We start from the raw sequence: 27,602 nt of genomic DNA on the forward strand, positions 1-27,602 counted from the left end.
TGTTTTTGTGTTCGTATTATTGTTACAAAGTTAAACTTTTTTCTCTTTCTTGAACAAATGAATGGCTGGATTATGCCACATGTTGAAGTTGTTAACCTCTTTTAGTAATTTAAACTTTATGAATCAGAATAAGTGAATGAGGGCATTCCAGTCCTTGGCTTCCAGGTTATGGGACAGCCCCTCTCACTGAACTTGGACTTGTATGGATACTCTCCTTCCTGTGAACAGAACTTGCCTTCTGAAATCAGACGTCTTGGGGGAGAGAATGTGGTGGTCATCTGTTGGCTGCCAAGCCTTTCTTCCTCTGAGAGTTGTTTTTAAAATAGGTAGGATTTGGGGGAGTAACTTGCTGGAACAGAAAGCTGCAAAAAAGCCGGCAAAGCTTGGTCAACAACCTAGGGTTTAAAAGAAATGTGAAAATTTCATTGCATGCTCTACAACTCCTTTTTACTAACCCCTAGCATAATTCACGCATTTTTCTGCCTGCTTGGCCCCTGTTGGGATTTTGTAATTCCTGGTTTAGAGGATAGACAAATGGCAGCCCAGACTATTCACTCATTCATTCACCCATCAGTCAATCCATCCATCCATCTATCCATTAACAAAAGTTTACTTAGTGCCTTCTCTATGCTAGGCACCGTGTTACATGTTGAAGATGAAACTGCAAGCATTATCAAGTCTCTGTTGTCCAGGAATTTAGAGTTTGGTCCAAAAGATAAGCATTACTCTTAGCAATTCTACTGAGTGAGTGCATAAGAAGAAATAATTAGAAACATATTTAAGCCCTGTAAAGGAATGAAATTGGCTCTAGACTGGGAGAAGGAATGGATAAAAAGATTCTTCCCAGCAGAATAACTGAGCTAGGATCTTTAGAAGGAGCAGGGGTTAATGGGAGAGAGAAGGGTGTGAGAGTACACTGTAGACTACGGAGGCAGTGAGCACAAGGCCAGGTGACACCAACAGCTTGGTATGGCCCACAGGACAGTCAGAGGGCCAGAGCAGCTGAGCACATGGGGAACTGGCTGCATTTGAGGCAGATGAGCTACATGCACAGTGGGCATCTGTGCGAGGGCCTCACAGACTGATTAGGGCTTTTGCTCATTATCCTAAGAGCCACAGGAAGTCATTGAAGGAACATCAACAGAAGGCAGTGCTGTGACATGGTAGATGTTTCACAAGGGACACTCTGGCTGTTAAGTAGAGAATGGAGGAGAATATAGCAAGAAGGAAGCAGTGATACAGGAGTAGGCTGTCTCTAGGAGAGAATGGTGGCTTTCTCTAGTATGGTGTCAGGGAGCTAGGACAGTGGTTGGCAATCAATTGATGGAAAATAACAATAGACAGCCCTAGGTGATGGTTAGGTATAAGGTGAGGGAAAGACAAGGGCAGGCATCAAGAATGAAAGAATGATTCCGAGATTTTTGGCTATGGAATAGGAGGGATGGTAGTACATGTTGGTGCAGCAGGTTATTATGGAGGGTGAACAGCCCCACTGTATCTTAGTCACTAGTGTCTGGCAGTCTCCCTCTGTTTGTCTGTGTTTCATTTCCAAGTCAGTCTTCTCTGAGCTGCAATTTGAGAGATGATGTAATGCAGAGATTTTGAAAGGTGACCAGTAGCAAAAGGAAGAACAAACTTTTACCAAGCACTTATGTGCCAGGCAGTGAGTTAAGCATTGGGATTCCAGGAGTGAGGAAAATGAGATCACGTTCCTGCCCTCTAGGAGTGTCCAGTCTAACAAGGTAGACAAATAATAAATAATTATGATGACTTTGTTAATGATTTTTGTTTCTGTGTGATAGGTACCATGAGAGTATGGCTAAGTGAGCTGATCTGCTCTGGTGGGAGGGGGCAGGGTCAAGGTAGGTGGAGAATTGCAGCTTAAGTGAAGACCTGAATGATTAGTTGGCAATGAGAAGAAAAACAAGAAAAACAAAACCTTCCAGAAAGAGGAAATAAACATTTTTTAAGGTCTAAGCGAATAAAAAATATGAAATGTTTAAAGAACTGGCAGAGATATCCTTCTATCTGATGAAAGTGGGGGATACAAGAGACAGTGACTTATGTCAGGAGTGGGGTATAGACAGGTTCTGGCAGATTGGTGCTCCTGGCTTCCACTTACTTGGCATCTGAAAGCTGTTTTTTGCCTCCTCTCCCCATTCCTTAGAACTCAAAGGACACATGAGGAACTGAATTGGGAGAGGCTTGGCACTAACAAAGCAGAAATTGTCAAGGGAAGGGGGAAGAGGAACTATCTACCAGTGAGAGCAAGGAGGGTGGTCTCTGGGAAGAGCTTTTGACTCCCTATTTCTGACTCAAGCCCTGATTCATCCGTTTTATTTTTTGCAATTAGCTTCTTGGTCTGGGATAATTTTATTTGATTACCCTTTAGTTCCCATTAGTTCCTGAGCTTATTTTGACCAGGGTTATAGAAAATGTACCATATGGTAACCAGCTTCTTCAAGTCACCCACAGAAGTGTTTTCTCTTGAGTACTTCCCTGGCTGCCTTCTACAGATGATGTGGCTGTCATTCTTGTCCTGGGTGAGAAAGGAGATTAAGATGGTTTATAAGAAATAAGATGTCACAGTGAAATAGTCTCAAGGCACCATGTACCTTGCCAGTTTTCTGTTCTAACACATATTATTTGGTATAAGGATACCTTATAATTCTTAATTTTTTATTTAAAAAATTTTCTCCAGTCTCTTTTCTCAGCTTTAACCTCTTTGACCCACCCAACAGAGCACTCTTTTATTGTGTTTTAAGTTTCTTCTGTGGGCTACAAGAAAAATAGGCCTTATGAAGAGCTCTGCCTCATAGAATAACTTACTTGAAAGGAAGAAAAGTGTCAGAGAGCATTTTGAGCTTTCTCATTTTCTAGATACACTCAGCTGAACATTAATTTGAGGTACCTCTTTAGGAAGGAGATCATGCATGTCTTATCTCAACGGCTTTTCTGATAATTCGAACCGTATGCCTGTTCCGAGATTGGGAGTTTCTTCTTGGGCGGTTCTGGGGACAGCATGATTGGTTATATCTTGGAAATGAAATAATCTCCCACTTGTACAGTTTTGCTATCACAGATTTTCAAGCAATTGCTCCTCTGTATGAATACAGAAAAACATAAATAGCTTTAAGGTTTGTTTTGCAACAGATTAGTCACCCTCGATCTTTTTCCTTGGTGTGTGCACATGCACATGCCTTTATGTGTGTGAGTGCATGTGTGTGTGTGTGTGTGTGTGTGTGTGTGTGTGTGTGAGGGGGGCAGCAGAGAAAACACATTGCCATGGGAAGAGTGCACAGGACAGGGAATTCGAAATTCCAAATTAGAATCTTGGCTCTGTTTGTCTTCCAGCTATCCATGTAACCCTGAGCAAATCATCCCAAAGCCCGAGATTCAATTTCTTCATGTGTAAAATGGAAATAACAATAATAATAATAATTCCCACCTATCTTCATCAAAACACTGTATTGAACATATGAACAAATGCTTTATACATATGAGAAGACAATTATTAGAATTACTACTTCTCTCTCTCTGGGTAGTCATTCATTCATTGGTCCCTTCATTACCAAAGATGGGGAGTGGCATGATCTGACTTGCTGGTGAAGTGTGGCATGGAGGAGAGCTCAAGTGGAGGTAGGGGTGCAGGACCGTGGTGGCTGCAGTTGTCCAGGAAAGAAAGAGCACAGTGGTGACAGAGAGGTTGGAAAAAAAGTGGAAGAATTGAAGATAAGATAGAGTGGACTGATTAGAATTTTTATGGGGGAAACAAAACTTGAGTTTAAATCATTCAAGAATATGGTGAGTTATTGGGGACAAATATGTAGAAAAGTGTGCTCTGGGAAGGAACAGGTCAGCGAGGATTGGGTGAAAACTACTCCTTGTTTTGTTTTTAATGTCCAAAGTCGTACATTTAGAAATGCAAAGGAAGAAAGTTGTTTTCCATGTAAAAGATCACAAACCATCAGATTGATAATTTTTCATTGTAAGTAACACATGGCATGAATAATTTCTTTATTAACTTCCAATCACTTTGAACTGATTTCTCACAGTATGGCAATGACAACCTCATAACCCCAAAGAAACTTAAGCCTTATAGCATAGTTGAAAATGACTTTTATGTTTTATTGAACAAAAGGATCACTTAAGGGAGAATCACAATGTCCATGGAATACATTAAAACACAGGCTCACATTGGCTGGTACACACTCATTGTTAATAGAATCAGAATAAACACATCAATACCAAACTATGCAATAAAACCTGCATTATTAATCTACAGAATGATAATAGAGCTATTACCTGATTTACTTATTCTTTTTTTAAAAAAATATTGCTGAGTGGCAAATGTACAGCACGTGGATATGAGTTAGGTGTTTTGAAATACCACAGCAGCAGACAGTACGTTTTGGAGACTGTGATTGAATTGAATGAACTACAATAAGTATGTCTACTTTCATTACATTCTCTACTTCTAGATCTGCTAGTACATATTTTTTATGAGAGGAGTTAATACACCATTATTATTCCATTGAAATAAATGAAGGACACACGTATATATCACTTTTCATTAGCAAATTATTGTATATTATCTAGCTATATTTGGGAGAAAATATTTTTTAAATTTCCTAATTATTCTTGCATTTGGTAAGCATTTGTTTTACCATATGGGAGACATTGTTCTAGGCATGGAAATTCACGGAGGACAGGCAGATATTATTCTGACCTTCTGAATGGGAAGACTGACACATACCCCAAAATGAAACATGCCAATTAGTAAAATAAATGCAAGTTGTAACATTATGCAGGGCCTAGTATATGTGAGAAGGATTTGGGCTTTAGTCTGCGTATGATGGGTAGGTTATGTAAAGTTCTGGGCAAGGGAGTATTGAGATCAGGTATAGATTAAAGACTATAATTTTGCTACCTGGTAAAGAAAAATTGGGCAGAATAGAATAGCCAATAAGTGCAATACAAGAGTCTCAACATCATTAGTCATTAGAGAATGCACATCAAAACTATAATGAGATACCACAGTGAGATATCACTTCACATCCACTAGGAAGCCTGTAATCAAAACGACAGATATAGTAAGTGTTGGCAAGGATGTGGAGGAATTGCTAGTGAGAATGTAAAATAGTGCAGTCACTTTGGAAAACAGGCAATTCATCAAAATGGTAAACACAGAACCATATGACCTACCAATTCTACTCCTGTGTATATATCCAGGACAATTAAAAATACATGTCCACAGAAACACTTGCATATGAATGCTAATAGCAGCATTATTCAAAGAGGCTAAAAAGTAGAAGTAAATTAAATGTTTATCAGCTGATAAATGGATAAATAAAATGTGGTATATCTACACAATGGAATATTATTCAGTCATAAAAAGGAATGAAGTTCTGATATATATCACAACTTAGATGAACCGTAAAAAATTATACTAACTAAAATAAGCCAATCAGAAAAGACCACATAGTACAGGATTCCTTTTATATGAAATGTCCAGAATATGCAAATCCATAGAAACAAAAGGTTGATTAGAGTTTGTCAGGGGTTTGGGGGAGGGGATGAGGGATGACTGACAATGGGTACGGGTTTTTTGGGGGGAGCAATGATAATGCTCTGGAATTAGTGTTGATGGTTGCAAAACTCTACAAATACACTAAAATGAATCATATATTTAAGTGGATGAATTGGTTGGTATGTGAATTGTATCTCATTAAAGATGTTGAGAAGAAGAGAAAGATAAATGAAAGGGGAGACCAATGAGAACATGTGTTACGTGACTGCCCTTGGGGAATGAATGTGCCAAATATATAAGTACTAGAAGTCAGGATTCCCTCCGTGTCTCCTTCTGTACCTCATGTACCAGCCCCACAAAATGACCTGCCATTTCTCTGAGCAAGCCATGCACTTTCTTTCTACTTACCTTTGCTGAGGTGTGACTATGCTTTCTTTTCTTTCTTCTCTCTACTAGGAAAAAAAATTCACCGGTTCTACAAGCTTAGTTCATATTCCTCCTTGAAATGCTCTTTGGTTGCCTGGCCTTATAATACATCATTCTCATTTTCTGTAAGCCCTTGTCATGTGGCTTGTGCCTCTGCAAGATCTCAGCCACATAGCATTTCAAAGATTTGCTTTGACTTCTCTCTTTCTCTATCTCCTTCTCTCCCTTCCTCCCTTTTATCTTTCTTGCTTTCCTTTCTCTCTTTCTCTCCAACTCCTGTCTCTGTCTCTATCCACTCATTTTTTACAACCAAAAGGACTTTCTTTGCCACTTTAAAGTCCCTACACTTCTCTCCTGTTATCCAGTATCCATAGTTCTGTTCACCATTGGTTTCCTAAGTAAGGCTATATGTATAACAGACATTCATTCTTCTTACAGAGGTTCACCTTATTCTCATTACAACACTTGCCTTCCTCCTTACAGAATGTTGGAGATTTTCAGCAGGATATAATAAGTAAATTTTTCATAATCCGTTCAACAGAAGTTTTCAATAAGTATTTATGGAGCACTTACAATGTGCCAGGTACTAGTTCCTACGAATACAGCTGGGAAGAAAACAGTCCAAGGACTTTGATAATATATAAGATCAGAGCATGGGAAGTGCACCGCAAAGACTTATATTGGGTGATGTGAGAAAGGATGAGTGAGAGGCAGCTTAAGTTTGGGTGGACAAGCAAGGATGGTGAGGAGGTGGCATTCGAATGTGATCTGAATGACAAGGAGGAGCGCAAAAGCCTTTCTGGTAGAGGGAACAGCTCAGCAATAGCCTAGTGTCAGAAGGCACCTGGAATGTTCAATGAACTGCATAATGTTTAGCATAACTGTAATTTGGTACGCAAAGGAGAGAGAGACGCATAGGCACTGTTGAAGAGTTAGGCAGGGGCTAGATCTTATGTTAGAATGTTGGGGTAAGGCATTGAGATTGCTTTTAACCGCAAGGGGACACCATAAGAAATTTGACATATGCACCAGTCTTTAAATGGGTTGGAGTTTAGAGAGTTTATGTGTTTATTTTTATTTTTTGCCTATAAAGAAAGTAACACACCTGTCCAGAATGTGAAAAAAAAAAAAGTAGAGAAATGGGCAAGAGGAGAAGTGAAGCTGTTTACTCTACCTGAGCATCCAAAATGAAATACACAAAATATTGATCTCCAAGTGAACAAAAGATAACCCCTAGGGATGCTATTGCCAGAGGTGGCGCAATAAGTATTATGGATTTCATATATTTGCATAATTCAATTCCAGCTCAAAGACAACAGGAAAGGATTCTTTTTTTTTAATCAGGGAGAGTTTTAAAAGCCTTTCTATTGCCACACAGAAGAGAATGTACATCTTTAAAAAAAATTTTTTTTTATATGGAATCTCACTCTGCCAGCAGGCTGGAGTGCAGTGGTGTCATCTTTGCTCACTGCAGCCTCTGCCTCCTGGGTTCAAGCAATTCTCCTGACTCAGCCTCCCAAGTAGCTGGGACTACAGGCATGCACCATCATGCCCAGATAATTTTTGTATTTTTAGTAGAGACAAGGTTTCATCATGTTGGCCAGGATGGTCTCAATCTCCTGACCTCGTGATCTACCTGCCTTGGCCTCCCAAAGAGCTTGGATTATACGCAGGAGCCACCGCGCCCGACCGAGAATGTACATCTTATGGGGGAACTGATGAGAGATACTATTGCTTAGAGAGAGAAAGAACTGTAGCATCACATATTTCCAACCAGAATTTAAAAGAGCATTTTGGGGGAAGCAATGCATCCCAATAGAAACCCATTAAATAGATCAGAAGCTTCAATAATGTTTATTCCTTTTGGGTATCACAAATTCCACTCCCAGGAATTTATCTTAAAGAAAAGATCACAGACCTGCACAAACATTAGGGGATGTTCAACCATTTTTTTAAAAATAGTAAAATTTGGAAACCTAAATAGCCGGTAATAGAGGAATAGTTAAAGAAATACTCCTACGCAATGTGGTATTCTGCATAAGGCACAATAATGTTTAGAAGAATATATAATGACAAAGATTTTTCCCATGAAGTATGATTAAGTAAAAAATATGACATCCCCCTTACCCCATAATTGGTGGTTAGATGGGAAAAAATTCGGTTATAAAATACCATATACACTTTGGTATTAATTGCACAATTGTATATTTTAGAAGAAAACTTTTCCAAAATGTTTAAAGTGGCCATTTCGAGATATTCCATAGCAGAAGGTTTGAAACTTTCTCCCCTCCAATTTTTTCTGAAATTTCTAAAGTGAATATAAGTAAAAAATTGATAATTAATAATGATTAAAAATTAGTAAAAATAGCTAAATATTTGCCTGCTGTGTGCCAGGCACTAAGTGGTTTATCTTATCATCAATAAATTTATTTATGATAAATGATTACAACCATTTTCTGACACAGGTACTATTATCAATCCCATTTACTTTTGATAAGATTGAAGCAAAAATAGATACTAACAATGGGCCTGGCGAGGTGGTTCATGCCTGTAATCCCAGCACTTTGGGAGGCAAAGGCGGGTGGATCACGAACTCAGGAGATAGAGATCATCCTGGGCAACATGGTGAAACCCCGTCTCTACTGAAAATAGAAAAATTAGCTGGGCATGGTGGCACTTGCCTGTGATCCCAGCTACTCAGGAGGCTGAGGCAGGAGAATTGCTTGAACCAGGGAGTTGGAGGTTGCAGTGAGCCAAGGTCGCACCACTGCACTCCAGCCTGGTGACAGAGTGAGACTCCATCTCAAAAAAAAAAAAAAAAAAAAAAGAAAGAAAAAAATTTATTAATAATGTACCCAAGTTGCGCACCTATCAAATATCGGCACTGGGTTTAGCACTGCAGGCAGTCTGACAGCACAGTCCCCCCCGTCAGTGGTGGCATTATACTTCTATTAATAGCAAATGCTTAAGCAGAAAGTAAAGTCTCTATGTGACCAGACAGTATGAAAGCTGTTTGCTCAAAAAGTCATTGTTAAGAGATGATCACCAGTTCCTCAGTGAGGAATGGCTAGAGACTATGCGTCATTTATTACAAATTTTATACAATGTAGATTTCCTTATAGAATTCAGATTTCATTGTTTTCCATGAGCCTCTCATGTTTTATGATTAAAGAACATATCAGGGTATTCTCATGTGTAGGTCCTTGGACAAGTGAACCATACCAGACTTTATGAGTCAAGATTCTGATGTCTCCACAGTGGGAAAAATCAGACAAGCTGACTTTACATACTTCTGACTTAGCTGGGCCTCATTCTATCTGGGTTTGCAATGTACTCTACCACCTTCACTTACGGTGGCCTTATTGTGCCTGTTGGCTTGGGTTAGATCTTGTTATGTGCACTTTTTATAGAGCTAGACACTATCCTTGAAATAAGAGCATGCAATACGAGGCATGAAAAGAAGACTTTGTAGCTGGGGTGAGACTGGAATGAAATTTAGAAAGAGGCTGTAGTGAGAATTGTCCATAACCGTGACAACAGCATGGATCACGTGATATATGTTATTGAGTGCTTGGTACTTGCCAGGCATTGCACCAAGTGCACATAATATATGTTATTTGCATTTACTCCTCACAATAGTCTATGAGATGGGTATTGTTCTCCCCACCTTATGCATGAGGAAGCTGATATATACAGAGGTAAATTGTCCACGGTCATGCAGCCAGTACTAGTGTTTCTGATCACAAAGCTATTTTTGCTTCTACAATGGCAAACGGCATCTTTCACAGCCACTAGCATGTCTCTGTTCCTTCCTCAAAAATAAATCCTTAAATTATTGTTTTAATTATCATTTTACTTATACTATGTGATAAAGAAATTAAATTTTTTTCTTTTTGTGAGCTTTCAGCATCCTTGGGAGAGAAAGAATCTTTTCCCTCTTATTATAAAAACTCTTCGTTGAAATGTCTGTGTTCCTTCAGCTGCCCCTGGGGATTCATGTTCCTGAGTTGGACTGGCAGAGAATGTGATGTTTCTCCACGAGGGACTCTGGGAGTAGTCTCATTATTGTGAAATGATTTCAGTAGTCACTGAGTCAGAGTGGCTGGAAGACTTTGGAATCTGACAAATTCACACCCTTTTTTATTTACCTGCCACTGTGACATACTCTGGGTATTCCCAGGCAACATGGCTGATGTCCCGGTTACTCTGGTATCTGTAAGGAACTGAGAGGCTTTCTTGCTTTGCATCTCTCTAGCCTATCCTTCATGCAGCATTGGCGGCTACCACCACAGGAAGAGCTAGTCTTTGTCAGAGGACTGGGCTGTTTTTTGGCCTTGTAAGAAATCAGAGTCATGTTACTGGGACAGCCCCTCTGTCTTTGCCTGCGTCTTGCCAGAAATTCCTAACTGATTGTCAGCAGTTATGCTGTGTTCCTTCCAACTGGACATTCCCATTTAAATGTATTGTCACTGCAGCCAGGGTCATTTGCAGCTTGTTTTTAACATGGTACCTTTCCCCCATGGGTCTTCTATACCCCTGTCCACTCTCATGTTGGTCCTGAGAAAGTTACCCTTTTTCACTCTGATGTTTAACACACACTCTCAGGGATTACGGTGTTTACAGCATCACTTTCAGCACTGCATTTTTCTTTTAGTTTATTCCTCAATGAATGATAATGCATTTAAAAAAATAATCACTTTTTCTTACACAAATAATAATAATAATGTTAATTTTAGAAAATAAAATAGAAAAAAATTAAAATTGCCTACAATTAAAGTGGCCAGAGATTACTAGCATCAACATGCTGGTGTCTTCTCTTCCTATTGGCATGTGTTCTTTATTTTATGGGTAGAGGTACACATACAGCTATGTAGTTGTGAACATTTATTTTGAAAATTTGGGAAGAAACACAGCACATTTAAAAATTTTGGCCTGGCATGTTGGCTCATACCTGTAATCCCAGCACTTTGTGAGGGCTAGGTGGGAAGATTGCTTGAGGCCAGGAGCTTGAGACCAGCTTGGGCAACATAGGAAGACTCTGTGTCTACAAAATATTTAAAAGTTAGCTGGATGTGGTGATGTGAACCTGTGGTCCCAACTAGTCAGGAGGCTGAGGAGGGAGGATTGCTTAAGCCTGGGAGGTTCAGGCTATAGTGAGACATGATTGTACCACTGTACTCCAGTCTGGGTGACAGAGCAAGACCTTGTCTCTCAAAAAAACAAAACAAAACAAAAACAAACAAACAAAAAACCCCCAAATCCCCCAAACTGGCTGTGGTTTTAGCTGGTCTTCCAAGGAAGATGAACACATTTCTGTTTGAGGTAGTTGTCGTTTTGTTCAGGCCAACACTTATGTTTCCCTTGATAAAAAGTTATAATGTGTATATATTATAGTATACAAATATTTAGTGTAGAATTTGAGGAATTCTTACATGTGTATATACGCCTATATAACCACAGATCAAGATCAAGATCAAGAAATAGATATAGATAAAGATCAAGATCAAGATATAGAATATATTCTATATCTTGTATGTATATACGCCTATATGACCACAGATCAAGATCAAGATATAGAATATATTCAGACCCCATCCCTAGAAGATTCCCTCATGACCCTTCCCGGTCAATAACCCCTTTTCCTTAAGAGGAAACCACTGTTATAACTTCTATCACCATAGATTAGTTTTGTTAGCTCTTGAACTTCAGGTACATGGAATCACACATTCTTTTGTGTCTGACGCTTTTGCTTAATATTGTGTCTGTGAAAGTCACCCACGTTGTTGAGCTTAGTGGTAGTCCTTTTTTTTTTTATTACTGCATAGTATTCCTTGTCTCACTGTACTACAGTTAATTTTGTTGATGGAGATTTGAATTGTTTCCTGTTTTAGGCTCTTACGAACAAGAAAGACGTTCTAAGGCTGAGGCCTTTGCTGTGATTGCATCGTCTCCCAACTTCTTCCTCTGGCCTTCCCTTTCCCCACCAGTGTCAATCTTGAAGAACTCCCTAATAATCTTTTCTCATGCTAATAATCTCCATCTCACAGTCTACTTCTTGACCCGACCTGCAACAACAGCTCTGATGGATTTATTGTATCAAATTGGCTATGGTGTTTTACTTTGCTCTAAGACTTGGAAATTCTGAACCTTACGAGTCAAGTTTTCATAAGGCCCTGAAAACAAAAGAGATAAAAACTGGCATGCTAGGTGCACTGTGAGAGTGACTGTCATAATCAAAGGTGATTTTCCAAACATGAATGAATATTTTGTAGGTTTTTAGGCAAAAATTTCATGTAAAATGAGAAAAGTGGTGTGTTAGGAGGTATAATCTGGCTTTGTATGTACAAAATGAATTGGAGAAGAAACCTGTTAGACAAGTACAATCGTTCCAACATAAGGAAACAGTAAGAAAGAAGGGATGTGAGAGCCTTTGTGGAGAGAGGAGGAATAGGTTGAGGGCACTGTGGCTGTGTGTGGGATTGTCAATGTGGAAAGTAGAGAAATTAATGATGACACCAATGCTCTGAATCCAGATGGCCAATGTAGCATTTCTCATTCCATTCATTTGAGCTTTGGGAAAGAAGAAAAGAGTGTAAAGGAGCATGCTTTTGAAAAATATAGATGTCAGGAGGAAATACTGGTGTGTGGTTAAGGAGATGCAGAGTTCAGTTTTAGAGCTGGTGGAATGATAAGAAAAGGATGCATCAAAGAATAGGAGAGGTGAGCCTTTTGTGTAAGGAAGGAATTAACAAAAGAGATAAAGATTGGGGCTGCAGGGTTATATCTTGTATTAGTTATCTATTGCTGCACAACCAATTACCCTAAAATGTAGCAACTTAAAATGACTACATATTTACGATTTCACAGATTCTGTGGATCAGGAAACCAGGTGCCACGTATAGCTGGGTCCTCTAGCTTTGGGTCTCTCACAGGGCTGTAGTCATCTCAAGGCTTGCCTGGGGAGGTTTTGCTTCTAAGGACACTCACGTGTTTGTTGGCAGGCTTCCAATCCTTGTGGGTTGTTGGAGTGATTTTCAGCTCCTCATAAGCTGTGAACCACTCTTGGTTTCTTGCCACGTGGGCATCTCCATCGGGCAGCTCACAACGTGGCAGCAAGCAAGCAAGCAAGAGGGTAAGAGAGAAAGCCAGCGAGATGCAGGTAAGACTGCAACCACATCATGGAAATGACATCTCATCACCTGTGTTATGTTCCGTTTGTTAAAACTGAGTCAGTAGGTTCTGTGCACAAAGGAAGGGGATTCCACAGGTGCCTGCATACCAGGAGGCAGAGGTCGCTAGGAGCCCTGTCAGAGCTGCCGACCACATCTACATAAAGTAATATTCGAGGACATGGTGCTAATTCACTACAGAAAAGCTCTCTAAGCATTTTTTGCCTCCTACAACCTTGCTGTTAGAAACTTCCATAAAGTATTGGAAATGTTTTCCTTCGATAGAAGACCATATGTCAGTGGAGGTGTTTTTGTCATTTACTAATGCACTCAGTAACTTGATTTGAAAAGTGAACTGTGCAATACCGTATAATTTCAAATGCTTTTCTAGCAAAAATGTATTACCTTTAATTAGACTGATTTAAAGCTGTTAAGATTCTTGTCAGAAATAATTTTTAAGTGGATGTGTCAAGATAAAAACAGCAGTTGTCAAGTGAAGAAAACGGTAATTTGTGCGTGTGCTGTCTGGCTTATGAGCAATTGGGTCTTTAAATACTAGCTGAGCATTTGTGCTTACAATCCCTTTTATAGCAGCCACTCTGGCAGTTAAGGATTCAAACTGTTGAAATGCTATTGTTTGTGGTAAATATTTGTCCTATGACTAGGGAATTAAATTTGATTCCTGCCCTGTAAGATAGACAAAAGCACCACTAAGAAGAGAATGCATTTAAGCAATTCAATTTACCAATTGGTCCAGCACAGAACATGAGCAAAGCACTCTGGGTGATTACAGTGGAATAATGATAATAATAAAGACCATTCTTTGATGAAAGCAAACCAGGTGACTTGAAGCATTTGAAAAAGCTTAAATTCTATCTTGCAATCTTTTTAGGCTATTCATTTCTTTAGCAAGCTTTTGTTATTGGGCAGTGGAAAGGTGGGCTTTTTTTGACTTTGTGGCGGGGTTTCTTAGTAGTGGCACTATTGACTTTGGGGACATAGAATTCCTTGTTGGGGGCGGGGGTTCTGTCCTGTGCACTGTAAGTTGTTTAGCACCATTTCTGGCTTCAACCCTCTGGATGCCAGTAGCTCTGTTCTTCCCCACCCCCACCCCAGTTTTGATAATTAAATATATTTCCAGACAATGCCAGACTAACTCAAAGGTAGGGGAAAGAAGGGAAAATCACTATGCTATGGGAATCAACATAGCTTTTTGATATGGTTTGGCTTTGTGCCCCCACCAAAATCTTATCCTGAATTTGTAATCTCCAGGTGTAGAGGAAGAGACTTGGTGGGAAGTTATTGGATTATGGGGGTTGTTGCTCCCATGCTGTTCTCGTGATAGTGGGTAGATTCTCACGAGATCTGATGGTTTTATAAATGGTAGTTTTTCCTGAGAAAAGCTCTCACAGGCTCTTCTCTCTCCTGCCACCATGTGAAGAAGGTCCTTGCTTCCCCTTCCATCATGATTGCGTTTCTTGGGGCTTCCTCAGCCATGTGGTACTGTGAGTCAGTTAAACCTCTTTTCTTTATAAATTACTCAGTCTCGGGCAGTTCTTTATAGCAGTGTGAGAATGGACTAATACACTTTTGGCTTAGGGAATTCTAAGTTAACAGGATTTAATATGTTAAATTTATAAATATTTTGTCTTTTCTGTTAGTCCTCCAAAGCATCCACATGCTATATAAGATTATTTATTCTCTTATTGATTCAGTTAATAGGCATTTGTTAAGTGTTTACTACCTGCAAAAGACGTTACCCAGGTATTAGGGAGATAAGGAGAAAAACAGATATAGATTTTTCTTGTGCTGAGGAAGCTTGAGATGTGAGGCAGTGGGGCAGGGACTTAGGTCATTGATACACATAACTGTAATGCAAGTAGAAAGCACCAAGTTTGACCAAAGAGCTAAAATTTTCTGAAATGTTGTAGGTTTCAGAAATAATCTAATATAATTATTTATAATGTAAATTATTTCTTTTTATTTCAGAAATTTCAGAAATAATGTAAATAGAAGGAAAGGAACTTCTATTTTTCTTTTGCAGACAAGTGGTGGGTTAAAAGCTCAACCCTGAGCTGAATTTAATAGGGTGAGGTTGACCTGTAGTTTAGGCATATGAGAGTAGGTTTTGGGTTGGGACTGAAACTCCAGAATATAACATCAAGTCTAATGGGGCAAGGCAGAGAGATGGAAACCCAGCCTGAAGCCCATGGTTCTCAGTTAGAAGTAGCAAAATGGAGGCAGCACATTCAAGGGGACCAACAGAGACAGGCACTGGAGAAGGTCCCAGAAACACAGATAGCACCTGGTGCCTTTGGTAGAAAACTGCTCATAGCTCCCTGGAGCAATGAGAGCTGTAAAAGCACCACACTAGTTTGATGAAAAGAGAGGCCTTTCAATGGAACCAAAATGATTATTTTCCAATGTATAGTGCTCAGAAACTCAGCAGTGGTGTATGGAGAGCAAGTCCAAACCAAATAGAGGCCGCAGAAGATGAGATGTCAAAAGGTTCTCTTTCCAAGTACCTACCACAGGCTGGCTTCTTGCCCAACATCTCCATCAGTAGAGCTTTGATGTTTGAGCCAGCCTTCTGAAAAAAGCAAAAATTCTCCCGGAGATGGCATTAGTAGCCACAAATGTCTTGGTGGTACAATTCTCGAAGTATATTCCTGAGACTTTTAATGGGTGTTATCGTGAAGAGTTCTATTAACAAGTGTGTTTTTGGAATGACAGGTAAAACAAGAGAAACATACGCCTTCCCTGTAAAAATTGTCGGTCTTTCAGGTACACCATAAACCTCAAATCGAGGGATATGATGGGGAGTCTTTCCTAGATTTATTTGACTACAAAGCTATTACATTGTGTAGCATCTGTGCTTTGGTACCCCTGCCTTGTTGTGAATGAGTTTGTGAAATAAGTGGCTTTTGCCAACTCTCTGAACTTTAAGTGAATAGGGAGATTGCAGGGAAAATACATCAGCATGTGAGTATTCACAGACCCCTCCCTCCCTCACCTGCTATGAAAAACCTGGCTTTGCCTGCCTGACCCACCATTTCTCCTGCTCCACCTAATAGGTTGCTGGCTTGATCACCAACTTCTTGGTTTTTATTATTACAATCACTGTAAGTGGTGAGGTCTGGAGATTCTAGCCCATTACTCTGGAAAACTCTAGAGTAAATGGTAGGAGAAAAGAAATAGAACTATTAAAGGGGAAGTTAAAAGTGGGACCGTTTGGAGGGGGCAGTTGTCAGTATTTGAGCAGGCAGGTGAGTGGCCTTGAGAGCAGCCTTTGTGCATCTTGGAACTTTCGAAAGGAGGAATGGTTGGTAATTGAATGTTTTTTTGAGTTCTACAAAAGTAATTCTGAAGGTTTTTTTTAAACCAAACTGTAGTAAACACAATGTGTCTTTTATTTATTTATGACTTCCAGGATGGATTTCTTTAAATGTGAAAATGAGATCAAGTGGGATTTTCAGGCAGGATTTAAAAGGTCTATGTTCATAAGAATTATTCCAGAAAATATTTAATGGGAAGCAGAGGTCATGGGTTAAACTGAAAGAGGGTGAGAGGATGTGTGTATCCTGGTAATGAAGACAGAATGGGATGATATGATAAATAACTGTCAATTTTTTGTCTTTTCTACTTACCTCTCAGAATAAGAAGCACCCTATTTCTAGGAACAGCTCTTCCACTCCATGTGGTTCTGAGGAGCTGCCAATCACAGGACATGGCCCTGCAGCCATAGGAATGGACATAAAAAGTAGGCCTGGCCAATCATAGTAACTGGTTTCCATGGCTACAGGGATGAGCACATGACCCAATTTAGGCCAGTCAGGGTCCTTCCCTGCAGTTTCATAGAGACAATGGAATAGAGAAGCTCTGGTGTTACTAAGCAGGAAATGAAAGCCTAGAGTTGTCTGCATCCACACCTCTTTTACCATTTCCTCATTCAACCTGGCCACGAGGAAGAAGCCAATCTATAGAAAAGGAAGAGGACAACAGATAGAACCTGAGCTTGGAAATGGAGGGAGATGGTAAAATGTAATCACATTGTCTAAGTCACTGGGCTTCCTGGTGCCAGCTTACTCCTGGACTTCCCTGCTATTTGAACCCATCATTCCAGTTTGGCTTAACTCGGTAAGTTTAGTTTCTGACACTTGTAACCAAAGGAGTCCGGGTGAATCAATGTTCTGAGTGCCTTGAGGATAGAAAGCTGTCAGTGGCTGCAATGAGGAAGAAAGACCATGCTGATGGGGCGAAAAGGTGTTGCTGTCAACTTCCCATGAGCCCCATTTGCTTAGAGCAGGTCCTAATGGTCTAAAGAGGGAGTGGGAATCGCATAGGAGTGAGAACTGAGAAATTAATGTCCTCTTTTGCCTTGAGTTGGCTGCCTTCCTGGGGTGACATGGCGAGAAGAGTTGGGTTCCTTGGATGGTAGTTTGGTTTTGTGTTGCCAAAATTTATGCTCTAAATATTGATCTGTTTTCCCTCTTATCTGTTTCATCGCTGTAGTTGCTATGCTACATTTCAGTTAAAAAATACATGTCCACAATTTTTATTGGTTGCTTGTTTTAATTATTTCTTTATGGTTAAATGAGGCTGTATATGCAAAGAAACATGTGATGCTTCTTTATGGTCATCTGGCATGGTGTGCAGACATGATGAAATGTGGCACAGTCTACCCACATTGGCTGAGTGTGATGATTCATAACACCAATGCAGGAAGGCGTGTTTTACTACATTGGCCTCTATAGTTTCTCCTCAAACACACTCCCCATGTATTTCCTTCAGAAATTCAATTCATGCTGCACAAATTAATGTCTCCTCATTTTTGTGTCTTTATGAAAGGCAATAACTTAGATGATATGCTTTGAAGTAGAAAGGATTGGAGTTCTTGAAAGAAAAGACAGAGACCATATTGATTTTTCACTGTGAACCAAAAATGCAAATAAGAGCACTATATGTTTTCTTTTTATTGTTATTTATGTTTTTTTTTCTTTTTTTCTTTTCTTTTTTTTGAGATGGAATCTCGCTTTGTCGCCCAGGCTGGAGTGCAGTGGCGCGATCTCGGCTCACTGCAAACTCTGCCTCCCGGGTTCACGACGTTCTCCTGCCTCAGCGTCCCAAGCAGCTGGGACTACAGGCACCCACCACCACGCCTGGCCAACCTTTTGCATTTTTTAGTAGAGATGGGGTTTCACCGTGTTAGCCAGGATGGTCTCGATCTCCTGACCTTGTGATCTGCATGCCTCAGCCTCCCAACGTGCTGGGATTACAGGCATGAGCCACCGCGCCCGGCCATTATTTTCTTTTTTGTTAAACAGAAAATCCTTGTGCAACTGTCCTGGGTCTTAGACTGTCATCCTCCTCCTCTTCTATTCCTATAGTGTTGATGTAGTATAGACTCAAGCTGGATTAGAAGTCCAATTCTAAAAGTAACTGAACTGGGAAACTCACTTATTCTTTGGTGTGTGTACATGGGCATTAGGTGTGGGCCTAGCTTGGTGGGAGATGTGGAAATCAACTTGTGGTCCTAGTCAGTAAACCCCCATAACTTGGCAGCAGAGCTAGGGAACTTCTTACGATAATCCAAGACTTCTCCCTAGATAAAAGGGCATTAGGCTATGTGTCCTGGGGGGACTATTAAATCTTAACTGATTTTTAAATAGTTAATGCTACTCTGCATTGGTTGAAGAAACTCAGGATGTGTAGCCAAGTGAATGGAAAGGTATGTGGTGAAAGTGTTGATGATGATGATGGCTAATACTTACTGAACACCTACTACATTTAGGGCACTGTTAGGAGTATTCTGCACCTGTTTTCAATGAATTGCTACAACTTCATCAGGTTACCCATCTCTCAGATGAGGAAACTGAGGCTTTGACATTGACTCACACAGCTAGTGTGCAATGGAATAAGACATGGACCCAAATCTCCATGACTTCTGAGCCCAAGTTTTAAAGGAGCTGATTGGGACTCAGCTAGGGAATGATAATTTGATGTTCCTGTCAAGAGAATGGCTATTCTGTCAGGCTATTCCTGGGCATGTTCAAGCCTACGTTGGAGGACTATTGTCTGGGAAGTTGTAAAGGGAATTCTCACACATTGGGTAAAGAGATTAGGGTACAGACTAAGAGGAAATGTGGCATGCTGGGGAGTGACCCGAGCAGAGGTTGGACAAGTAAGCTGGGGGTCATATGTTATTATAAGGATTTGTTGTTTTAATCCTAAAGGCCTTGGGAAGCATTTGAAAGGCTTAAAGCCAAGAGGAACTTGCATTTTTTGTAAGATTAAACTGGCTTCACTTTAAAAAACAGATCCAAATGGGTTGGCCGGGTGCAGCAGGACCCTTTAGGAGGTCATTCCACTTATACCATTGACATGGGAGAGCTAATGAGGGCTTGAACTAAGCCACTTGATTAAAAAAAATTAACCAATTTAGACAATATCATCCCCAAATGTCTAGTCTGCCAAACTCCCATTCATTCCTCCTGCCTTGTAAATTCTCTCCATTGCTCATCACTTTCAGCTGGTCAAGAAAACTTGGGGCAGTTTCTAAAGAAGCCATTCAGCAAACATTGACAGGCAGGGAGGATTAGGGCAAATAAGTGATTTATTTAACTCTGTCCTTGGATGCACAGAAGTTTGTGGGTGACAGGATGGTTATCTCTTTAAAGAAGATGGAGAAAGGCAGATACCAAGGGCTAGGTTTGCTGTAGGGAAGCGGTGGAAGAATTGAAGTTACCATTTGTTCCCAAGTCAGGCATCTCAGGGAAGTAGAAAAAGCTATGAACTGAGAATCAGTAGATTCTTCTTTTTAAATTATGGGACCTTGGCCATGTAACTTAACTTCCTCATTTCCTTTATCTAGAAAGTAGACATTCCTGCCCCCATGTTTCTTATAGGATTACTGGGAGGAGTCAATAAAATGGCACATATGAAATTGCTTAAAAAGTTACAAATCATTCTATACACACTAATTGTCATGTCCAGTCATCGAGGTAAGAGGCACTTTAAGAGTGCAAAGGGCAACTTTACTGAGAAAGCATGCTCATGTTTTAAAATCTCAGTTTTCTCAGGATCTGAGTATCATTCCTAGTATCTGATTATACTTTCCATTATAAATTGCTACTTAATTTGCACTTCTGTTTTGGGGAAGCAGTACTATCTGGTGTTAAGAACATGAGCTTTAGAGTAATACAGATATAGATTTAATTTTCTGCTCTGCAATTTGACATCTTTTTAACATTTAACTTCTCCAACTCAGTTTTCTCTTCTGCAAAATGGGTCTATTAATAGAATGAACTTTATAAGTCTGGTTTGAGGATTAAAAGAAATATTACATGTAAAGTTGTTAACACAGTCGTTAACCCATGTTAAGAGCTCATCACATGTTAATTATTATTATTTCTATATCCCTTAAAGTTTTCAGGGTACTTTCTAGCTCCATTTTCTAATTTAATTTTTCTTAACATTATCAATAGGGGGCTGATTATTATCCATCTTCCTTCATTTGTCCACTTAGGTAGGTTTTGCATGGACTACATGAAGGGTCTTCCACCTCCCTCCACCTAAAAATTCCTTGGGAAATTACCTAGGAGAAAGAACCAAATCCAAAAGAGGCAGAGACAGCTGATTGTTGTAAGGGATAGTGAGAGTAAATGACGTTAGGCCAGTTCAAATTATTGACGTCCCCAGGGTCACTGAGCACCCAGAACTATAGTGAAGTTCCCAGCAGTCCTTGCATCATCAGTGGTGTTCCCTCATTGCCGACCCATGGGAGAGCACGTAGGTGCCATGTTCCTAACGTGATGCTGACGCACAGCTTTGCAAGTTTCCAACCAGTTACCGGGAGGCAGTGGGCGCTGGGCCAAGCTGGGACTCATAACATCACAGAGGAATCTCGGCACTTGAATGGCTGACAGTGTCTGCCTTTGCCAGCTATGCACTGGAAGTTGGAAGGGAATTTGGCTTCCAGAAAGCACATTTTTACTCCAGCCTGGAGCCTGTCAAAATCAACACGAGACTCTTAGCAGCTACAGAGTTATTCTGCTAATTGTTGCCGACACTTAAGAAAGTGAGGAAATGTTAAAGGGCTGTCTCCTTGTCCTGAGTAGCAACCCTGATCCTCTCTAAGCAGATGGACCAATAATTATTCCCATCAATAAGGGGCAAATGCACAGCTCTGCCTTCTAGTATCTGGCCTAGGGGTTCTCTGAGTTGTTTGCCAAAGCCGAGGATGAGAATAGAACAAAAACTGTAGGGGGAGCTATTTTGTTTTGAACGCAGAATGTAATCTGCCTTTTTGAGTAAGCAAAATATTAAAATTCTCAGTCTCTTTTAGAGAAAAATTTTACTTTCTGGGGTGTTAAGAAAATGCTATAGAAATAAGCCTTGTTCACAAGATAAGAAACGTCATATAATATGCATCAATATGAATCTAAATTAGAAAATGAATTCCCCCAGTTATTTCAAGTGATATTTGGGCATTTGGTGGTTGAAGGGGTAAGAAAAACAGACTTGGGTTCGGATCCCAGCTCAGCTGTTACTAGCTGAGTGGCCTTGAGCAAATTGCCTCATAGCTCTGTAATATGGAAACAGACTGCCCTGCCACACCCAGAGTTCTTATTTGGATTTAATTTTACAATGCATTTAAAGCTTGACAAGTAGCAAGTGTTCAAAGAATGATTTTTCCCACCTCCCTTCTTTCTCTCAAGTGTGAAATATCATACTCATTCATATCTATCTATGAATTTTGGCCAGGTGTGGTGGCTCATGCCTGTAATCCCAGTGCTTTGGGAGGCCGAGGAGAGAGGATCATATGAGAAGCCAGGAGTTCAAGGCTGCAGTGAGCTATGATGGCAGAACTGCACTCCAGCCTGGGCAATAGAACAAGACCCTATCTCACACAGAACAAAACAAAAGAAATAGTTTTGCTTCTCTGATTGGCTTCCTGCCTTTTTTTTTTTTTTTTTTTTCTGAGACAGAGTCTTGCTCTGTCACCCAGGCTAGAGTGTAGTAGCACAATCTTGGCTCACTGCAATCTCCACCTCCTGGGTTCAAGCAATTCTCCGGCCTCAGCCTCCCGAGTAACTGGGATTACAGGCGCCTGCCACCATTCCCATCTAATTTTTGTACTTTTAGTAGAGACAGGGTTTCACTATGTTGGCCCGGCTGGTCTTGAACTCCTGACTTTGTCATCTGCCTGCCTCGGCCTCCCAAAGTGCTGGGATTATAGGCGTGAGCCACCTCGCCCTGCTGGCTTCCTGCTTTTTCTGTGGACAATGTGATTAGGTTTATAAAACAGGGCTTGTAGTCACAATGAGTTCTATTGTGAAGCTGAGTATCCTGCAGTTATTTCTTTGATAGGATGGTTTGAGGATGAAGCCTCTGCAGAACAGTGTTTGATGCTGCTGGACAATGTATTTGTGCCCAAGCCCATGTCAGGAGGAAAATGAAGATAGAATGGCATTTGCTTCTTTGGAGAGGCCTGGGTAGTGACTTGAAAATGATCCTGGAACAAAAATATACTTCCTGGCATACCAAGGATCTATAGTTGTGGCAGCTCAGGGACTGCTCTGTTCCTTACCCAGACATAATATTCTTCTCAGGTTAAACCTCCGTCAGAACTCAGAAGGCCATGAGGTACAGCAAGCCAAAATCTCAACTTCCAGTGAAACAAGGATTGCCTTTAGAATCTGTATTCTAAATCACAAATGGGGGTTACTACCAGGCTAAGAAAACTATTAATATTAGTAGTTAACCAATAAATGGAAACAAGGGAGGAAAAAAATACAGATCTGTGAAAGACCAGCAACATATCACAGGGGAAAATATTTTGCTGCTTCTTCCTCCTTCTGCTGTGCTGGGCCGGGGTCTCTTAATGAGAAGCCATATCCTCTCAGGATATTACCTCAGAGACTATCAGAAGCCTTGCTCAGAGATTGCTCTCTCACATTTTTTTTCTCCAGTCACATTTATACAAGAGAATTCCATATTTGACAGCACACTGGTACTTCCCTTGTTTAACAAAGGCATTTTAATTTTCCATGACGGTAATATTTAAGTTACCATAAGTTCAGTCTTAAAATAATTGTTACACTTAACGGGTGTTCTTAGAATAAGGCCGGAAGGAAACAGAAACAATCACTCCAATTGCCTCATTTTATAGGTGACAATCTGGGGGCCCAAGTTTAGTGCCTTTTCAAAGCAACACTATGTCTGGGCTCAGGGCTGGGTTGAGAAGTCAGATTTATATTTCCACACTGACGCTCTCTGACTTGACCTTGTCATCATTTAGGGGTGGGTGGGTAATAGAAAACTTATGAGTGTTAACAGGGGTTTAAGTATAAGAGAATACCACCAAATAGTCCCACTGTGGAAAATCATGATACACAGAATTTTATGAAGGAGGGATATCATGAGGTTTACACAAAAATCGTGAGGGTTACATTTTACAGTTAAAGAAAATGTGGCAAAGAGAAGTTTAGTGACTTGCCCAAAGCAACATAGCTAATAATTAATGGAGCCAGGATTTGAACTCATTGTATCTGGCATATCTGGTATGTTAGAAATTAAGCTGGAGTTGCTTATAGGCATTTATGTTATTCCTTGAGGTTTACTCATCCTACTTCACTGGTCTGGGGTGAAGCTTGCACTTTGGGAGCACATGGGGAAGGCTGGCATTGGGAATTCTGCCTATCCTGAATGTAGAGAGTTATCCAATGTTGTCTCCATTCCTGTATCACATGAGTGAATAGGTTGGCATAACAGAAAGACCCTAAAGAGTTTTGAGATATGTGTGTATTATGGTGGGGACTGTGTTATGCTGGGACTGTTTCCTCTTCTGTCTCTCTGCTTTCTTAGAGACCCTGCCTTAATGCCCCAAAGAGGCAATCTTCACAGCTCCTCTGATTAGACTAGGGGTAGACACAAAATGGCTTCTCTCAGAATCTCTCGCCATGGATTTTGAAATTAGCAGTGTGTTTGAATTAGTTTTCTTTGGAGAGATGAGTTGGAAAGTCACATAGACTTGTGATCAGAAGTCGCCATGTCAGGGATGCCGTGGTCACTGATGTGTTTGTAATCAGAAAGCAACTGCGTAGAGAGAAACAGGAGTAGATGAATGAATGAATGAATGAATGGGTTCAGTCAAATCCAGTGAGGCATAATGAAAATCTTGCGTATGCTTCCTCTTCCCCCAGCTATAAAAAGTACTTGAGCCTTGATTTTTCAGGTGTCACTACAAGCTTTGATTTTTCAGGTCCTGACCATAAAATCAATAGAGGAAGACAGAGTGGAGATAAGGAGTGAAAATGAGTCCAATGACATCATTTGGATCCCGAATTCATTTGTTCCCTAAGTCAACCTCTACCCTGAACGTTTCTGATAGAGGGGAAAATATCTTCTCACTCTCTCAAGTCAATTCAAGTTAAGTTTTCAGCCCCACTCAAGATAAAGAGTTCTGACATATGAACCTGACATCGTCAATACATTTCTTTGTTTTGCAGGCTGCCCAGCCAAACTTCAAGAAAAAAGAAAAAGAAGTGCTGGGTCAGCTGCCCTTTGATAGTAGTTGTTTCATTTATTATTTTCTGTTTTGTTGTTTTTGTAAAGAACATGTAAGAAACTCTTCAACTGAATTCCACATGGTGCCTAGATCCTAATCCTTCCGAAGCAAAAAATGTTTTTCTGTTCTCTGGGTGGTTCCTGGGATACTGCACTTCCAAAAGAATAAGACATGGAAAGAGTTGGCCAGAGTTAAACAAAACAAAACAAAACAAAACAAAAAAACCAACCTGAAGAGAGGGAGTAGAAATGATTAAGCAAAACAAAACAAAAACTGAAAGTGAGTGAAAATGGAATATCCATGAATTAAAAGCAGTACACACGGAAACAGAGCATCTCTCAAGTTAGAGCCCTGGCATTGACTACCTTGACTCATTGGCTACAATCAGCCTTGACTGAGCTCCTTTGTTCACCTCTAAACTAATCACTATGGCTCCAGGGATGTGATGCTGTAATTGATCAGGCTTGGATCACTTGACCACCTGTGGTGCTGTGGAAATGATAAACACCATCCCACTGAGATTATGGAAGGGGCAGTTCCACGTGGAAATCAGGATGCAAAAGACAAGTGAATGAAAGTCAGGCAGATAACAACAGAAAATATCCAGACTAGAGTTCCCTTTAAAGTGGCCACTATGTAGAATCCAAAATCCTTTAATGACATATTTCTAAGTGAAACATCTTTGCCTAAGATAAGCATTTCTGTAAGATTTATAAAAAAATACGGCTTTTCTCTATGTTGGAAATTTCACACTAACAGGAATAGTTCTGAAACACTGAAAATCTTAGAAACCTGTAGGATATCTGTAATAATACTGAGAAAGTAAGGATTGAATATTATGAGATTGTGAAAATTTCAGTTTCGGTTTTTTTGTTATATGTCCTTATTATAGACTCAGGATTTCCTTTGGAGTTCATTAATGTAAATAATTTCAAAATTATTTACATTAATAATTTTTATGAAACTGTAATTTTTGTGAAACTATCAGCCCTGGTCTCTTTGAATTTGTCATATTCTACAACTCTCTCAAAGATGCAGCTATAAAGAAAGAAGCAACTGCTTGGGGTGACTAGTTGACCATCCCAGAATGGTTTCTTGAATCGTTTTGGCCCCTTACAAGAAGTTTCTTTAAAAAAACAAAAGTATGTATTGTGCTGTTTCAGACTAGGGTTGAAAGTGTTCATATCCTTCTCCCACTTTTTGATGGGGTTGTTTGTTTTTTTTCTTGTAAATTTGTTTGAGTTCATTGTAGATTCTGGATATTAGCCCTTTGTCAGACGAGTAGATTGCAAAAATTTTCTCCCATTTTGTAGGTTGCCTTTTCACTCTGATGGTAGTTTCTTTTGCTGTGCAGAAGCTCTTTAGTTTAATGAGATCCCATTTGTCAATTTTGGCTTTTGTTGCCGTTGCTTTTGGTGTTTTAGACATGAAGTCCTTGCCCATGCCTATGTCCTGAACGGTATTGCCTAGGTTTTCTTCTAGGGTTTTTATGGTTTTAGGTCTAACATGTAATACTGGGTATATACCCAAAGGATTATAAATCATGCTGCTATAAAGACACATGCACATGTATGTTTATTGCGGCACTATTCACAATAGCAAAGACTTGGAACCAACCCAAATGTCCAACAACGATAGACTGGATTAAGAAAATGTGGCACATATGCACCATGGAATACTATGCAGCCATAAAAAATGAAGAGTTCACGTCCTTTGTAGGGACATGGATGAAACTGGAAACCATCATTCTCAGCAAACTATCGCAAGGACAAAAAACCAAACACCACATGTTCTCACTCATAGGTGGGAAGTGAACAATGAGAACACATGGACACAGGAAGGGGAACATCACACTCTGGGGACTGTTGTGGGGTGGGGGGAGGGGGGAGGGACAATATTAGGAGATATACCTAATGCTAAATGATGAGTTAATAGGTGCAGCACACCAACATGGCACATGTATACATATGTAACAAACCTGCACATTGTGCACATGTACCCTAAAACTTAAAGTATAATAAAAAAAAAGTGTGATTTTTCTCATCACACTCTTCATAATCCTTTCAGAGAATTTTGATGCAGAAATAACTTATTAATTTGGAAATCTTCCCTCACACCTAGGAAATACATCTCACTCTGAGATGAAGATGGATGGTTACAATAAAAATTAAGTGCATGTACGGTAAATGGGCATTGTTGGATAAATGCAGTGATGGAAGAAAATAAGATGGTGGTCATGCCATTTCTACCTGACTTCCTTTTCTCCAACTTGATGATACTCTACCTTCAGAAACAGGTGAACAGGCCATCCATTATATTCTTTTCTTTGTAGTAACTTTTATTGGTTTGAATTACCATATGTTGTTCACTTGTAATGTGCAGTGTTTGAGTTGAAAGAGGCATAACTAATATTACATCTTCTTTTTTTTCAAGGAACCTTTGTTCTTAAAGACAGGAAGTCGTAAACTCTCCAATAGCAAATTTTATTAACTCATAGGCAATACTATAAATGATGGTACTCTATTGAGTCAATGCCTTCAACATGAATCAGGAGATTAACTTTTGCAGCAAACTGTCAATCTTTACTCCTAATTATGTCAATCTTTACTCCTAAATTACTCCTTAACTACTCCTAAGTAGTTAAGTTTTTTTGTTTTGGCTTTGAAGTTGAATGATTCTCTTTGCTCAGTTGTGTCAGTCAGAAAAGGGGATTCTTCTTCTCAGCTGAGCTCTGCATGTTTTTCTTTAACAAATTATCATCTCCCCCCACCCCTGACTATGTCATTACATTGTTGTTATTAACATTCATCAATTTCTAAATATTTCTCTAAAGTTCTGAGGGATTTGGCAGTTTAAACTGTACGCCATTATTGACAATATTAAATAAAACTTTCTGAAAACCCTTCTG

General features: G+C 39.9%; 2 long non-coding RNA genes across 2 annotated transcripts in view; one reads left to right on the forward strand and one right to left on the reverse strand.

Annotated features, from left to right (window-relative positions):
* Window positions 1-235: 235 nt before the first annotated feature.
* Window positions 236-16,910, reverse strand: LOC129058339 (uncharacterized). The gene is made up of 4 exons (XR_008523445.2): window positions 16,773-16,910; window positions 2,912-3,102; window positions 2,442-2,539; window positions 236-395 (listed from the first exon to the last, which is right to left on the reverse strand). It is a non-coding gene; the product is annotated as an uncharacterized LOC129058339 (long non-coding RNA).
* Window positions 16,911-16,995: 85 nt separating this feature from the next.
* The window catches only part of LOC129058560 (uncharacterized), a 235,289-nt gene continuing 224,682 nt past the window's right edge, over window positions 16,996-27,602 (forward strand). Inside the window, exon 1 of the long non-coding RNA XR_010139193.1 lies at window positions 16,996-17,262. This is a non-coding gene — a long non-coding RNA (uncharacterized LOC129058560). The remainder of the gene's footprint in view (window positions 17,263-27,602) is intronic.

This window comes from Pongo abelii, chromosome 2 (assembly GCF_028885655.2).
Source record: "Pongo abelii isolate AG06213 chromosome 2, NHGRI_mPonAbe1-v2.0_pri, whole genome shotgun sequence".
Taxonomy (NCBI): domain Eukaryota; kingdom Metazoa; phylum Chordata; class Mammalia; order Primates; family Hominidae; genus Pongo; species Pongo abelii.